Source organism: Sciurus carolinensis, chromosome 14, assembly GCF_902686445.1.
Source record: "Sciurus carolinensis chromosome 14, mSciCar1.2, whole genome shotgun sequence".
NCBI lineage: Eukaryota > Metazoa > Chordata > Mammalia > Rodentia > Sciuridae > Sciurus > Sciurus carolinensis.
Window position 1 is genome coordinate 26143636 of NC_062226.1, and position 16004 is coordinate 26159639.

Here is a 16004-nt window from a genome sequence, read left to right on the forward strand (position 1 = left end):
CCCACTACCACCATCCTGCCACCAAGGAAGCCACCAATTAATATTCTTTAGCCAAAGTCAACAAGGTAAAGTAAGTCCTGTTAGGTCCTACCAACACCATTCCACATTTTCCACATTTTGAAATACCATCTACGCTTAAGACTTTCTAAAATTAGCCTCCTTACTCCTGAGATTTCAGTGCATCTGATATTACACTATGTTAGTAAGACCAAGTGGACATGGACCATTAAAATATACATCTGCACAGAGAAAACCAAAGCATTTCTAAACAAGGGTCCAGGACAATTCTCAGACTGGCTCAGAAATATCTTACATGAGTGAAGGAACAAAGAGGTATCCAACTTTCATATAAAACAACATAACCAGGATTTTCCTTGCAATAAGAAAATACTATTGTCTTAGACAAATCATTTTTTTCCAGAATGATACCAAACAATAGGAACAGTAATAACATCTTTCTTCCAAAAAGCTCAAAGAACTTCACATTTATTAAAAATTGTTCCCCTACAACACTCCAGGGAATATCTCTGCAAGGTGTGGATAGGCAACATTGTTAGCATGTAAATGCAATTTTCCAAGAGGAAACAGCACCATTCTCAGGTCGTTTACAAATACCCAGTGATCGCTGCTGGGTCCACAATCAAATAGAGCAGCAGCTCAGGATGCAGCAACATCTATCTGTGATGGGTAACAGCAGCCAAGACCTCTCATCAGTAAAGGCAGACACTTTAATAAGCAGGACTCAAAAACTGAGTTGAAGAACAAGGACAAAATAATTCATACACTGGCTGTGGATGAACGTGGCCTAGTCCTGGGGAAAGGTCTCTTCCTCAGTTTCTCCATCAGTGAGGAAGGCAGAAACTATCCTTTTAAATATCCCTTATAAACCAGGATCCTTATACATAACATTCTGTAACCCTTTTCAGTTCTACAGAGTTATGTTACTATCATTCACACTTTATTGGGTAGGAAATCATGAGGGCAAAGAAATTAAGTAACTTATGCAAGTCCACACAGCTAGGAAAGGACAGAGATAAATTTCAGCCTGTACTTCGGCCACTCCTTGGCCCACTTTCTTAATGGAGATCCCAGCACAGGCTGCATTTACACCCAGCAAGTCTAAGAGAGGACTGCAAGTAGAAATCTGCACTCTTGATGTTCTACAAAAAATAAGTGTCCATAGATAACCTCTCTTAACACACACACACACACACACACACACACACACACACACGGTAGCTGAGTTCCTAGTTGTTCTTCAGACAGATCAACTACACTAAAAGTTTGCTACGGTGTGTAAATCTTAAGTGCATCATTTTCCCATATAATTGCACACCCAAGAGGGAAGGTGGCCAAATGACAATCTGGCCCAACAATTCCCAGTGTCACACTGGCATATCCACTTCTGATACAGGTTGTTGACTATACTTCCTAGAAGTCACAGCCTCCACTGGGAAGGTAACAGTAAACAACATCCCCTGACCTGTTCTCTTTGTGCTAGAAGATGCTGGCAAGAAGGTTAATAAATCTGGGGGTAATATAAAAAGTTCTCACATTATAGTTCTCATACCTTAATGATCATGTTCATGAGCACTACCTTAAACATAAATGATTCTCTTTTTCACTTTAAGATTATACCATATAAAGTAAAAGATCGATTGAAATGAATCACATTAAAATTACTGAACAGGGTCATGCGCTGAGGAGGAAAACAATCTAGACAACTTCAGATTCTTATGCGTCAAGATTTTTATCTGCTAATGTATTAGTGCTTTTTCAGTTCATACTTAATGCTAAAACTTAAGAATCTATTTTTCTGCAGAAACTACCACAGGTTATACTGTTCATTCGGGGTCATGGACAACATAAAATTACCACAGATCTTCCTACCAAGGTAGGGAAAAGATCATGGGAAGATGGCTTCAGGGGAAGAAGGAATAGGTAGGAGCACTTTGGAAACATCAGATGTTCATTGTTCAGAGCTGCTTCACATAAGATCACTAACACTTACCTGTGCTGGGGTCAATTTTGATAATTGTAGTTGACGTCTAGAAACAGGGTTATGAACATAATTATCATGAAGCAGCAATTGGGCAATCACAACCTAATTAGGCCCACTGACTAGATTATCTTGTTTCCCCCTAATAATCACATAACATTTAACACTTGCTAATTTCAGGACCCATAGGTGATGTTCACTCATTATTAACAAGTTACAGTCACTGGTCAGAAACAGAATGGGTGAGGTCCTCTGAAACACTCAGTCAACATGGGTAGGCATGAACTCCAGGGACAGTTGACACCTGTTCTTAAACACCCCTTCACCTCTCAGTCCCCTCAAATTACTGAGGCAAAGTCATGGAAGAAGATGAAGTAAACAGTGAGAACTTCCACGTAAGCACAAGGGTGCAATTCTGCTTTTTAAAATGCATGCTGCTTTATGTGATCTGTAGACTGTGCCTTTTCACAATAACCATGGAATCTATCTTTGAAAATGTGGTTTTCTCTTCTTGTCAAGATAATGGATGAATCCTCTGGCAGGCTTGCGTACATGATCTTCACAAGTCTACCTCCTTGCAACATGTTCCAAGGCTGCCTCACCTACGGTGCCCCTCATGCTGGGTGTGCTCTCAAACTCAATGTCCTATGCCCTGTTGTCACTACATCCACAAAGACACGTTGACACAATTCACCTCGCTTTCTGCAAAGCAGTTCCTGAGGGCAACCTGGGTAGGTTTCTCTTCAATGAATTTGGAAAAAGATTGAAGTTGAAGACTTGTCTGGTGTGAGGGATATTTTAGAAGGCTAGGCACTACTGACGAGGGTCATAGTTTATGACATGACATAGTTTATGACATAGTTTATGACATACGTGGGGCTAAACAGAGTCCCCCCCATTCCTCTAAATTAGAAATTCCCCCCGGAGAATCATGTTCACTTTACACCCTTAAGTTATAAAGTTATTTTTTTCCCTCAGTCTTTTTTCCCTTTAAAGTTCTTTCATCTAAGAAAATAACGGCTTTGCTAAATTTGGTAGACAATGATATACATGAGGTGAAAATGGATGTAGCCTCCTCTACACATTATAAATAGGACACATTCATCCCCCTATAAAGATTTTGGTTATGGATCTGTCGGGGAACCAGAGATCAACTGAACAGATAGATCCCTAGCACAGTGAAGATTTTATAAACCCACCACTAGTTGCTTCTGGGCTGAAGAATCTAGTAAGCATTTAATGCCCAACCGCTCGTCTTACAGAAGCTACCGTCCCCGATATCTTAGGGGTATCTGGGTCTGCTCTAACTCTCTCAGAACAGTTTCTTTCTCTTAAGGCTATTTGGTCATACATGAACGCAGCTTCCCTACCATTACCATAGCAATTCAGGGAAAGACAAATTAGACCAAAACTGTCCCAAGTCTCCAGGATCTGCAGAGTACTTAGAGATCACTAAAGGGATGGGGGTGACATTGCCACATTTGCAAGAGAATCTGTCCCACCTTCCACAGATGACCATTAGATAGCAGAGTCAATTTTCAAATGTCTGTGTGGCTTCTGAAAATGTTTTCTGGGCTTATAATAACCAAAGTCAAAGCCAATTTAGAGCACTGAAACTTTCAAAAGAGACCTAAGTAGAAGAAAAGCAAAACACTTTTTATACTTAAAAAATGTGTATCTTTCTGCTATAATAGATAGGTGCTCTTTTTAAAAAACCATGTGTATAAGTGTTTTGAGTTTGATACAATTTAAAAATATTTATTCTGTAAAGTTTTGTTTTTCCCATCACCTTTTATAACTCAGAAGAACAAAAAGAGGGTGCTCTGCAGTTAAACACACCTTTTGTCAAGCTACTGCAATCAGCTGTATCTCTCTTGTCAACCAATATATTATAATTAATGTTCCATTATGTGTAGATTTCCTTCCAGAACACCAAGGATAAACTCCTGGCAACTGGAGAGATAAACCATCAGGAACATACGCTATTAGCACACTAAGTAATAACCAAGGCCAGGTCCCATCAGCAGAGAACCAGGGCTCTGAGGCAGTCACCATTCATGTGAATCCTGGCTCTCCTACTTCTTAGTCCAATGACCTTGAGGAAATTACTTTACCTCCCTAACCCTTAGTTTCCTCCATCATATGAACAGTCCCTGGTTCATATTAAATGCTAAGCAAACGGTACCTACTATTAATATTAACTGAGTCAATTCAAGAGGGGAACTAGCATTTCTTTGTAGGTCTACGACAGTCCTACTCTATACTGCAGTTGGCAGAATTTTATGATGGAGCAATCATATTTATCCTCTATTGTTCTTACCTAATATTAAGCCCGACAACATTCACTGACAGCAGAAAGGGGTACATTTTTGCAGCTGAACTCTGACATCCCAATGAAAATGGTCTCCATACAGAGCCTCTTTCCAGTTAACACTGTTAAATAAAACTAAGTTTTCAGAGAAGACTATTAAAGAATGAAACCACTGAAGAGCAGTCTGAGTAGTAAGTACTTGTTAAATCGAAACCTTCACGTGATCTGTAGCTGACATCTATCTCTGGCCATCTTCAGTCTGCAACTCAGTGTGCAAATTTTACCCCAAATGAAGGACTCCTAGATTAGGACCATGACAGTCTAGGTAGAGTGACTGGTGCTCAGTTGCTGACTAATTGATCATAACACAGAGGGATGATGTAATTAGGGATTAGAAAGGCTAAACATTCTGCACCACAATGGCCTTATTTTGAATTTTAAAATGCTGGGAGTGGACTGACAGACTGGCCTGTGTCGTTTGGCTCAAGCAACTGGCTTAATCCCAAACTGGACACCAGGTAGTAGTCATGATCCACTCCTTCCCTCTTTGAAATAAGCAGTCTTTGTTCTTTCTTCCAATACCCACAGCATAGGTAGAGAAGCTCTATGGATAACCTTAGAGAGGACTATCACATTTTCTGCCCATTAATAATGCAGCTATTTTCTACTGTGCTCTATTCTCTACCACATTCATTTTCCAGGAAAATCTCCATGTAGGCCTACTTAACCAGCTCCCTCAAGTTTCCATCTTTCCTTTATCAGAAGGGCTGCATCTGTAACACAGAAGTCATACAAATAGTCTTCCAAGCTCAATTCTATTTTTTACAATAGGAGCTTACCAAAGAATGTGGGTCTGAGCTGGTCTTCATATTTCACATGCAATAGGTACCAAATTACAAGGTCTTTTTCTGCTTGCTTTATTGTTTTCTTAAGAGCAATGCCTTACTTCTTCCTGTAGGCTCTTCCCAGTGGACAGACCTCCTCTATTTAGACTTGTCAATTATTTCCTTGCCTCTCTTCTTCTTTTCCTTCTCATCCAAGCAGTCCCTCCTTCCAGCAAATTTCCACCATATAATTACAGCAATGCTTTAGCCTACTTTTCTGTTAGCTTAACAACCCTGTCTATTTTCTACTTGTGCTGATGCTACTGTTTGCTTTTCTGACGGGCTAATCCATGTATCCTTTCAAGGCCTGACTTCCCCTACCATGATAGCAGCTGGAGCTCTAATTCACAGGTGCCTTCCAAAGCTTTTCATTAGCAACAGAAATGAGATGGTTTAGAAACCCATTTCTTAATCTGCAGGTGAGTATTGGAACCTTTGTGCAGCAAACATCTTTCAAGTATCCCACATTGTGCCTCTGCACAATTATTTTCTGAGTAATAAGTACAATGTTATAGGCACATTTGCAGTGTTAACAGGGAGAATGTTCCCTCAGAGGAAATCAGCTTTGCCCCGCCACCTCTGGCATTTCCCAGCTTGACAGAGAAGCTCTAGGCAGACATGAGCAAACTGAAGAATAATGGCTTTTCCTCCTTACATCTGAATAGGAAAGAGAAGAATCCAAAATTCGAGGGCCTTCGCTTGTGCTCTGGTTCAACTGGCCAGACAAGGGCTTAGGGAGCGAGTTTGGCCTTCCCCAGCTGGGCTCTGTGGCGGATAAGCCTCTCCATAAATCCTAGGCTTAATTACTTCTGACACAGTTGTCCTGCCTGGGCCTCCAGCTCCTTTTGTGCTCCAACCAATCTGAATCCAAAGGTAAGTCTCTGCTTACTTACTTTGGGCAAATGCTTAATTTCCTACTAAGTGATCCCAAAACTTTTTAATCAAGATCCATTGGTTCCTAGTAGCATTTTCCCCACCTTCCCTTGCATGGTCTTTGTTAAAAGACTACTGGAATGCCTAGCAAATAACTTCATGAGTTATACAGTCTTCATCTTCAGGTATTTATTTTTTAACAAGAACCTACGAGCCCTCCCTTTGCCTCAATGAGCAGGTTCTACCTTTTGAATGAAGTTAAGGTAGATATGGACAGGCTCACCATAAGTATTTGATTAATACTCCAGAAGCAACATGAAGTGACCTGAACAAGCAAACACATGAAAGCAAGGAAATCAATACCAAAATACCCATGACCTGGCATGCAAAGAGACCTTCCCTCCAAGAATAACTCAAGAAGAAACGGCTCCAGCTAGGAATTAGGAAAGAATGCTTTGAAGACACCCTGTAAACTGCTCACCAGAAGCAAAGACAATGCATTTGGAGGTGACGATACCAGCACCCTCTCCCACCAGAGGGCTCTACCTCTTGTCTTTCCAAGTCCTGGAAAAAGCAACTCTGTGCTGGAGTCACACACTCAGAGACTTGAAAAACCATATGGATGCTTCAGCTGATGAGGACGGGAGGCCTTGGAAAGAAGATAAATTTTATGATAGCATTTCCAAGCAGAAAATGTAAATCCAAATCGCTTCCAATGGACTTCTCATTTATCAGTTGTGCAGTTCTCCAGATAGAAGGTTCAAGGGGACAAAAATTTCAAAAGAGCTTCCTAGTAAACTGCAAATGCAATCTAAATTCATGAAAATCCATTCTCCTGCATTTGGAAACTTCTCCTGGGTCTTATAAATCCAGGAGACAGTTGAACTTAATGATTGTCTTCTTTCCAATGTCCCTCAACCCCCCCACCCCAAACTTTTTTCTTCTTCCTTCAGCACTGGCATGCAAACCATGCTGTTTTAACTTCTTTCCTGTTCTCCCAGTTCTTCTGGAACATTTTATTTTCGACAGTCAACTCATTTGGAGGAGTGCCACACTGAGGTTCAACTGTTTACAGCGTTAACTGTGTTTCTGCCAGAAGTCCACCTCCAGCACCACCTTCTCCAGTCTGCCTCCTGGAGTATGAATTTATGCATTCGTTTGGAAGAAGCTTAGAAAAATGTGGAAACTTCCAAATATCACTTGTCCTCCTTACAAAATTACTTTTGCTTGTCCAAGAGGAGACATACATGGAAACCTGTTTCACCCTTCCCTATGGTGCTGTCCCAATGCACATGGCTAAATGTTGCTTGTATTGTTAAAAGTCATTTTAATGATGACTTCATGTGTACCAAGGAAATGGGAAATGGTTAGCCACTGGTCTGCAAGACTGAATTGAACTCCAAGAAGATACATGGAGGGCACATTTTTGAATGAGTACGGAACACTGGAAAATCACCAGTAATTGTTTGAGACTGGATTTCACCCTCTCGGCCATTCATCAGTATTACAAAATGGCATCTCTGAAAGAAGCCAATTTAAATCTGTACCACGTTGCAAAATAGATCCTCAGAGTCCAATTGTGGGCACTTTTGTAAGTTGCAATAGACCCAGACAAATTTCCAAAGAAGGGCATTTGAAAAGCACTTCCAAGTCCTGGACAACGGAACAAGAGAAAAGAACAGGGGAAAGTAAAAGAAAGCACAGTTACAAACCCAGGAGCTAAAGCTTGACTGGAAGTCATAGGAACAAAATCAGTCTCTGGATCTGTGAATGAAACACACTGTGCCCAGCCCTGGGTCCCCGACGTGTTAAATTCAACCAACAAAAATCCACACCCATGTCCCACTAGTGCCTGACTGCAGAGTCTCTCAGGGAGCCTTGGGCCCTGGAAGAACAGCTGTTTCACAACCTCATTATCAAATGCAGTTGGGGTAGTGGAAAGGGCACTGGGCTGGAGTCAGCCGACCTGTGTTCTAGGCCTGGCTTTGTTACAACTGAACTTTCTGACCTTGTACTAGTCACTTCATGTCTTTCTGCCAGTTTCCTCTTCAGTAAAATGAGGGGTGGAGGGAGGATATTTGAAGTATATTATTTCTCTAAGGCATTAAAAAAAAAAAAAAAAACTAGCTTCTACATTGGAAGTTGCCTGATGGTATTAAATACCTAATATTCCTCATTCACAGTGTTCATGTGGCAATTTTTAAATGACTTTCATGTTAATTTCTACTTGAGAAATAATATTTTTTGCCTTTTATCCCAAAATCTCCACTTATGCTCACTGCTCCCCAGAGCTCTTCCAGATTACACTAAATGCCCTTTTTCCCCCCCTTTCTTTCTTTCTTATTTTTTTAAGCAACCTTCCCCAAACTAAGACTTGTGCTATTAAAAGAGCTTAGAACTTCCCATTTCCTTGCTAGGGCTAAAATTAAACTGTCCATTCCTTAGGGCCCAACATAACATCTGCCAGATGTCTTGGCATATCACACAAGAAGAGGAATTTTCTTTTAGCATTATCTATTCTCTTCTCTGTTTTCTCATAATCAATTAATAGGTCACCAACACCCAGCTAATGTTTTTCTCAAAGCCATCAATTCTCAAAGTATGTTAATCTCACAAGATGCTCATTTTCACAAACATGTGTGCACATACACATACACACAAGCAAAATTAGCTTTCGGTTCACTGGATTTGAGTAACAGACCCTGGAAATACCTTCTCCCTCATTTCTTTTGAATTTCTGTAGTTTCCACATACGGACCATCCAGTTACACATTCACATCAGATCCTTTGCAATCTGTGTTCATTTTTTCTATACTTCTGAATTTGTAACTGGAGCTTTATGAAATAGTATTGCTATTCTCTAGCTGTCAACTTAGAACATTCAACACAGCTTTGTCAATTCTCTATCCCATGACACAGCGAAGTCTGAAAAGGCACATACCATACAAAGAAGATAAGTATAAGTACGGTTACCTTAACCAAGAAATCTGAACATCAAATAATTCAAGGCAGACTAGACCCTATTAAAACTCCATCACATGTAAAACAGGACTCTGTCCCAAGACAACTTCACCATTCCCTTCTTTCAAGAAAACTGACCACAAGTACTCTAAAGCCCATTAGTAGAGTGGGATTTTTTTCCTCCTACTATCTTCCGGAAGACTCATTAGGAAGAACAGATACAGTTTTTTTTTCCCCTTTAAAAGTTGGCTAACTCCAAAGAGTAGGGGGAAAAAATCAAGTCCTCAGAGGCTGCAGTCAATGAATTAGATTGATATAGAACCAATATGAGAAATACTGTGGAATGTGAAGATCCAAGGAGAATCTCTTGCATGGCAGTGGGGCATAATAGCTCACAAATATTTGTTCAAAATGATTTTCCTTTGTGATGTATAGGAGGTATGGCAAAAATTTGCATAATAAGCCTGGTGAACTTGAAGTCTCAAAAACAAAGAAGATCTTTGAGCTTTGAGAGCAAATGAGTATGTTCGATTTGACACTTCTTATTTCTCTCATGATGGTTTATCCAAAATACTTGTCTCAATCCAAGTTATGTTATGTCTAGAAAATTTCAAGAAATCATGCTTTTAAATATTATGGTGCTTGCCATGTTGAGAAAGTACAACAGACAGGGATATGTTTCTCAGGTTACCAGTTAGAACATATTCTTGAACTTCAAAATGCCTAACATAGAGACCTGATGTTTTTTTTTTCTCTCCAAAAAAGCTCAACTCCAAGACTGTCTACAAAGACACCAAAACACTTGCTCGCAAAGTAAAAACTGTGGTGAGTCAAACTGCTGAACTGGCACTTTGTCATTCTTTCTTCCCCACTGAAATAAGTAAATTAACCACTTGTCTTGCTATCAACAATGACTTTAAAAATAAATAAATAAATAAATAAATAAACCACGAATGTTTGCTTCAAGATCAACATATAATGTATTTATGTTTTCATAAGCAAATATAGTTAATTAGATGTGTAATTACTTTCCCAAATAACTGTCTTTATCCATTGCATTTGAATTTCCAAGTTTGAACATGTAGCAACCATATGTGCATTAGTAAATGTAAATATATCGGTGACAACATTCCACTTAACAAAAGTAATGGACAGTATCAAAGGACAACATTCAAAATGAGGAAATTAGGGTATGATTCCAGGTAAGATTTTTTTCAAAGTGCTCTAGGTTTTTAATAAAGAGGCAGAGATCTAAACACAAGTATTTTTGAATGAGCACACACATCAAGTGAAAATCATATATCTTCATCTGTACAAACAGGGTTTTACTTCATTGACCATGGACAATTATCAGCTAAAGAACCATGTATTTCTCCTCTCCTTTCACACCCCTCAGAAGAACAATAACCCTCAATTAATGACACAACAGTTTGGTTTGAAAAATGGGATGTTGTCATATACTGCACTGTGCATTCACTGAGTGACACTGTTACCAGCTAGTCAACAGAATATAATTACATCTGGAAACGAAAATCACTTCAATATGCACAAAAATACTGTAGACATAAGGAACTTCACACACAAAAATCTGATACATAATGAGAAAGCAAAGCAAGAGAAAAGCTTGTGCAAGTCGCTCACCAATGTGTTCCTTATTTCTGTTGAAGCTGGTACCTTTCTGTATCTCTCCTCAGTTGAAAGCAAGGTCCAATTAGCCCCCTTAGATTGTATTAATTGGGTCTGAAATTCCTCCAAGTTCTCATTCCACTGTGGAGCCCTCCCTCACGTATCTTCAATAGTCCATCTAAAATTCTTCCAACATCTTCCCTCATCCTCAAGATGGCTACCTTACCTAATGGAAAAGCAACATCTTCATGGTTGGCTTTTTTAAATTCCTGAAGCATTTCAGGATTTAGTTCTTACTTGGGTCAATTGCATACATTCTTTAGAACTGATCTGTGAAGAGCTTCAAATCAGTGTGTGTGGACTAAGGTAGGACTGGGTTCTTTTTTCAAATCATCCTCACAAAATGTCTTCCTACAAAATGAATAAATTCCTCCAATTAAAAAGGTGAAGATACCTGGACATAAGGTTTTCTCAACTGGCATAATTTGTTTCCATAGTGACATTGTTAAGAAGACATACTGATATTCCTGAAGACTTGCAGTCCTTGAGAACACAGAAAAAAACCAGCAGAAGGAAAGGGAAAGAGGGAAACAAAGGAGCTAAAAGAAGGCCTAACATACAAATGGAACAACCTGAAGAGAAATGGAGACCCTGGAGAAACTGCTGTTAGTCAGTCAGTCTTAAGAGTTCCTCTGAGATCTTGCAGGAATTTTATTTTTTTCCAGAAATCAACCCAAACCAGACAATAAAGTCTTGCAATGCATCCAACATGATGATAACCAAACCCCACAACTCAAAAAAAATCTCAGCCTGGGGCCACCACCATCTTCACAATGAGGAAATAACATTGCCTGGTGACTTTAAGGAGAGCTGGAGAAGCTTAAAGTTGTGAGAAGACCTCAGTGGAAATGTTTCAGGTTTTGCCTTGCCTTTCCTGAAGAAGGTCAAAACCCTTCAGGTCCACTCAAAAGGAGAAAAAAAATTCCAAAAGTTTACTTTAAAAGGGAAACAAACGTCTCAATAACTTGTGAAAGCACTCCTCTGGTGGGAGAAAAACCTGAGGAACCCTTTAAAAGCCCTCATTTCCTTGCATAATGAATAGACGGTGAGGAACCACCACCAGGTTTCCCTCTGGAGAGCGAGGAGGAGGAGGCAGGCAAGCCTCCTCCTCCAGCCATCACCAACAGAGCTTCAAAATGGAGACATCCATAATTTCATAAACACTTCTCATCTCAGCTTTGTCTCCTGGAAACCCGCTCTCCTCCATTTTCTGATGGAGTTACAACATGACACGCTTACCTGACTCAGTTCCCAGCTCTCAACCAAACTAGTCACTTCCTCCAAAAACCTGCAAGCAACCTCCAGAAACAAAACCAAAGCACACCAAACAGCCAACACAGGCACTCAGAGCCGCCGGGAGCCCTGGAGAAAGCCCCAACTGGTTGGTCTTTCCCCATCCCAGTCGCGTGCTTAAAAATGAAACTTTTTTTTTTTTTTTTTTTTTTTTTTTTTTTTGGTGGGGTTGGGGAGGAATATAAAAGGAACTCCAGGCGGCCTCCCTCCCTCCCTCCCTCCCTCCCTGTAGGTTAGAAGCTACAATGAAAAGAAAATGAGGGTTCCTTCAGGAATGGTGAACAGCCTGGAGAATGAACGTGAGAAGGAGCTTTGTGTTTTGGAGTCTGGACTGGAACCAAAGCAGACAGCTTGCAAATGGAGGACAGGGAGATAAAGAAAGGGAAAGAGAGGGGCTGCTCCAATGGGGGGCGGCTGCGGCTTCCCCTCGTGCCTGGAAGGAGGGCAGACCCCTGGGAACCGCACCAGGAGTGAGACGCCCCCCCAGGCCCCTGCCTGCCTTTCTCCCCGCCTCAGAGGAGAGCCAAGCGTGTGTAATGGCTTCTCCTCTCCAGAAACCGTTGTCCTCCTCCACCAGACGCTTCTGAACCCCCAGCCTGGAGACAGCTCCTCAGCTGCTCCTCAACCTGCGCCCCCCGCCCGGCCCGGGCCCCCGGGTCCTCGCCTCTGTCCTCACCAGCAGCAGCAGCAGCAGCAGCAGCAGCAGCAGCAGCAGCCACCCCGACACATCCCGACCCCGCATCCCAACTTCGGAGAGACAGAGAGAGAGCCAAATACCTGAGGAAGAGGGGGGTGCCAATCCGCACGGCTTTGCCATCGGGCGGGGGACAGGCAGACAGGGGGAAGGAAGGAGAGGGACAGAGAAAGAAAGAGGTCAACCCGCTCAGGTCGGGGCCGCTCGCTCGGAGCGCTCGCTCCTCTGACCCTCGCTCGCTCCCTCTGGCTCGGGCTCAGGTCTCCTGCCTCCCGCCCCCCGCCCCCCGCTCCGTCCCTACTCCTGTCCCCACACTCGGAGCATCCGTCCTGAGCCTCCAGCTCCCTTCTCACTCATCTTTCATTTTCTCTTCTCTTCATAGAACTACACGAAATTAATTAAGCCACAGCGCTGCGCTCCCCCCACCCCCGGCAGAAGGAGCAGCCAGCAGGAAAAGCACAGCCACCTCCACCGCCACCACCACCACCTTCTCCTCCTCTTCCTCCTCCTCCTCCTCTTCCTCCCTGGCTTCTCCTCCTCCTCTTCCTCCTCCCCCTCCAGCTCTCCCTCCTCCCCCTCCTCCTCCTCGCTCTCGCTTCTTCTCCTCTTCCAGCAGCCAGTCCATGCAGGGGACTTCCTCTCCTCCCCGCTCCGCCAACCCTCCTTGGCCGAATGAATGAGCGCGTTTGTGCCTCCACCGCCCGGCGCTCTCCTCTCCCAGCACTCGGACCACCCGGAGGTGGTGGTTAATTGCAGTAACTTACAGAAGAAGCGTCCCGGCGCCGGGAGGTGCTTCGGTTCTCCAGCCCCACCGCCTCCTTATCCTCTTTCTCTTTCTCCTCTTCCTGCTCGGGTTATTGTTGTGGAAGTTGTTTGGGAGTCTCATGTGCTTCTGCCGGGTCTCAGCAATGGAGGATCGCCATCTTCCCTGCCTTCCTCGGCTCCTCAGACTCGCTGCAGCTGCAGATGACCTGAGATATCCGTCTCTCTCTCCCTCTCCCTCTCTCCCTCCCTCCCTCTCCCTCTCACTCTCTCCCCTCACTCTGCTCTTCTCTCTCCTCTCCTCCCTCTCCCTCGCGCTCTCTCTCTCTCTCTCCCTCCCTCTGTGTCTCTCTCTGAATAATGAGCAACCAGAGGGAGAGAGAAAGCAAGACAGAAAGAGAGAAGGAAGACAATCTTCTCCTGCCACACAAAACGCCGGAGCACCAGGGGGTGCGCGAAGCCTTTCTAATAACAACAACAACGTGCAGGAGAGAGGAAGGGGAAAAAGAAAGAAAGAAATGAGGAAAGGGCTGGGGGGAACGGGGGGAAGAATTCTCCAAGAGCTGGAGAAGCGCAGAAGGAGAAGCTGGAGGAGATGCTGAGGCTGCGGCTGCTGTCCCCCCTCCCCCCCTGCTGAACCCCAGAAGGAGGCAAGGTGGTTGCAAAGTTAAGGCTGGGACATTGTCTTTGTCACTCAGAGCAACACAGAGCCAGGCCAGTGAGATGCAAGAGGAGGAGGTGGCGGCGGCGGAGGAGGAGGTGGTGGTGATGGTGCTGGTGGTGGTGGAGGAGGAGGAGGAAGAGGAGGAGAAGGAGGCAAAGGAGGAGGAGAAGGGGAAGAGGGAGATGAGATGAATAAAGACCTGCGGAGAAGGCGGTGCGAGGAGCGCGGCCGCCGGCCCTAGGCTTGCGCGCTCGGGTCCCGGAGGCGCCCGGCAGCCCCGGCCGGCAGAGGAAGCCCCCAGTGAGGACCCTGCCCTGCTGCTCATAGCGCTCCCACCATCAGCCCTGCCCGAGGCACCAAGCCCCGGCCCCAGAGCGTCCCTCACACGCATCCATCTAGAGGCCAATCTTTGCAAAGAACATACATGGAGAACTGGAGGTTGCAAGTCTAAACCCAGATCAACCACGTGGGGCTTTTTAATTCCTTTCCAGTTTGCGGTGTGAGTATCTCCAGTGAGAAGCTCAAGTTGTCCATTGCTGGCACGTATTTTGAAGTCTTCTCCCCCGAAATAAAGGCTTAGTGTGCGTTTTATTTATTTCTGATAGGGATAGGGTGGGGGGAGAAGGGAGGGAAAGAACCCATCATCCTGAGCCTCGGAACCACCGCTTTCTTTTCCTAACTTGTGAAATGTTTTGACGGCGCACCGAAAGGGGGGGGGGGGGAGCCTACTTAAATAACTTTACACCTTCCAGCCCCGCGTTGTTTGCACTTTCTGGCTGATCATCTAAAGGCTTGGAAAGTAACAATCAGCGCTCCTAATGATAAGGTGTCATGGTGTTGAAGACAAGAGAGCCAAGATGAAGCTTTCACACCTTGAATTTTTATTTAGTGTAATTTCCCCCCGAATCGTTCTCAACTATCTCTTTTTGCAAAGGAGTGGGTTTCCACCTCCTTTCTCCCAGGTCGAATGTCTCCTAAAGCTTTAATCTGACCGGGGGCGGGGGGTGTGAGGGGGACTACAGTATCAAAAAATCAATGCAGCAAGTCAGGAGCAATTGAAGTTCAAGGGCATGGGCTGGTGGTACCATTTCTATTTCTCAGCTCCTCGAGTTGGACATCAACAGCCTCGGGAGAGAGAAACACGCAGCGCGCGGGGCAGAGACCTTAATTAAAGTTTCTTTTGTCCGCGTCTGAATTGGGGGATGTTGCTGGATTCCATTGCATTGAGGAGCGCGCATCCGGTGAAAGCGCGGTGTTGAGGATCCTGGGCAAGACCGTCCTCCTTAACATTCGCCCCCTCCCCGCCCCGCCAAACGGTCGGGGCAGAAACACCCGTAAATCCATACAATAAAGGGGGAGGCGGAGACGCGCGCGGAGTTGGTTCCCATCGGATAGCGGGGTTGCACGAGCAGATCTAAATCGTCATTTTCCAAGATTTTCCGATTGTATATTCCAGGGCAGATTCTCACCCTGAGGCACGATTTCACCCCCTTCCAGTCAACACTTCCTGCCCTTTTCTCCTCCCACTCACATTGAAAAGCTCCGGAGCCCTAAAAGGGTGTTGATGGCGGGGGGTGATAAATAAATAAATAAATGACACTACGCGTGCGGTGGAGAAGAAAGGAGGGGGAGGAAAGGCGAGGAAAGGGAAGAGAAAAGTAGGGAGAGGAGAACAAGGAGGCGAAAGGACACAGACGAAAGGGAAACGGGAGTCAAAGAAAGAGAAGAGAAAGAAGAAAGGAGAGGAAGACGGTGAGGCTGCTCCGCACGAAATGAGCCTGGCTTTGTGCAGAATTGGAAGGACTCCCCTTTCCAGGTGCCCGGAGGGACCTGGGGAAGTCCTTCTGCCCTGAGCTCCTCCCCGCCGGGACCCCAGG

At 44.1% G+C, this 16004-nt stretch overlaps 1 protein-coding gene across 8 annotated transcripts in view; it reads right to left on the minus strand.

Moving 5' to 3' along the window:
• Nucleotides 1-13680, minus strand: part of Znf462 (zinc finger protein 462) — a 130884-nt gene extending 117204 nt beyond the window's left edge. For 7 of the 8 annotated variants that reach the window (XM_047524767.1, XM_047524766.1, XM_047524765.1 and 4 more), the window contains exon 1: nucleotides 13466-13680. The gene's annotated coding sequence lies outside the window, so the exon portion shown is untranslated. Of the gene's footprint in view, nucleotides 1-12784; nucleotides 12971-13465 lie in introns of those variants that run through there. The other variant, XM_047524758.1, reaches the window with a different exon arrangement.
• Between the last annotated feature and the right edge of the window lie 2324 nt (nucleotides 13681-16004).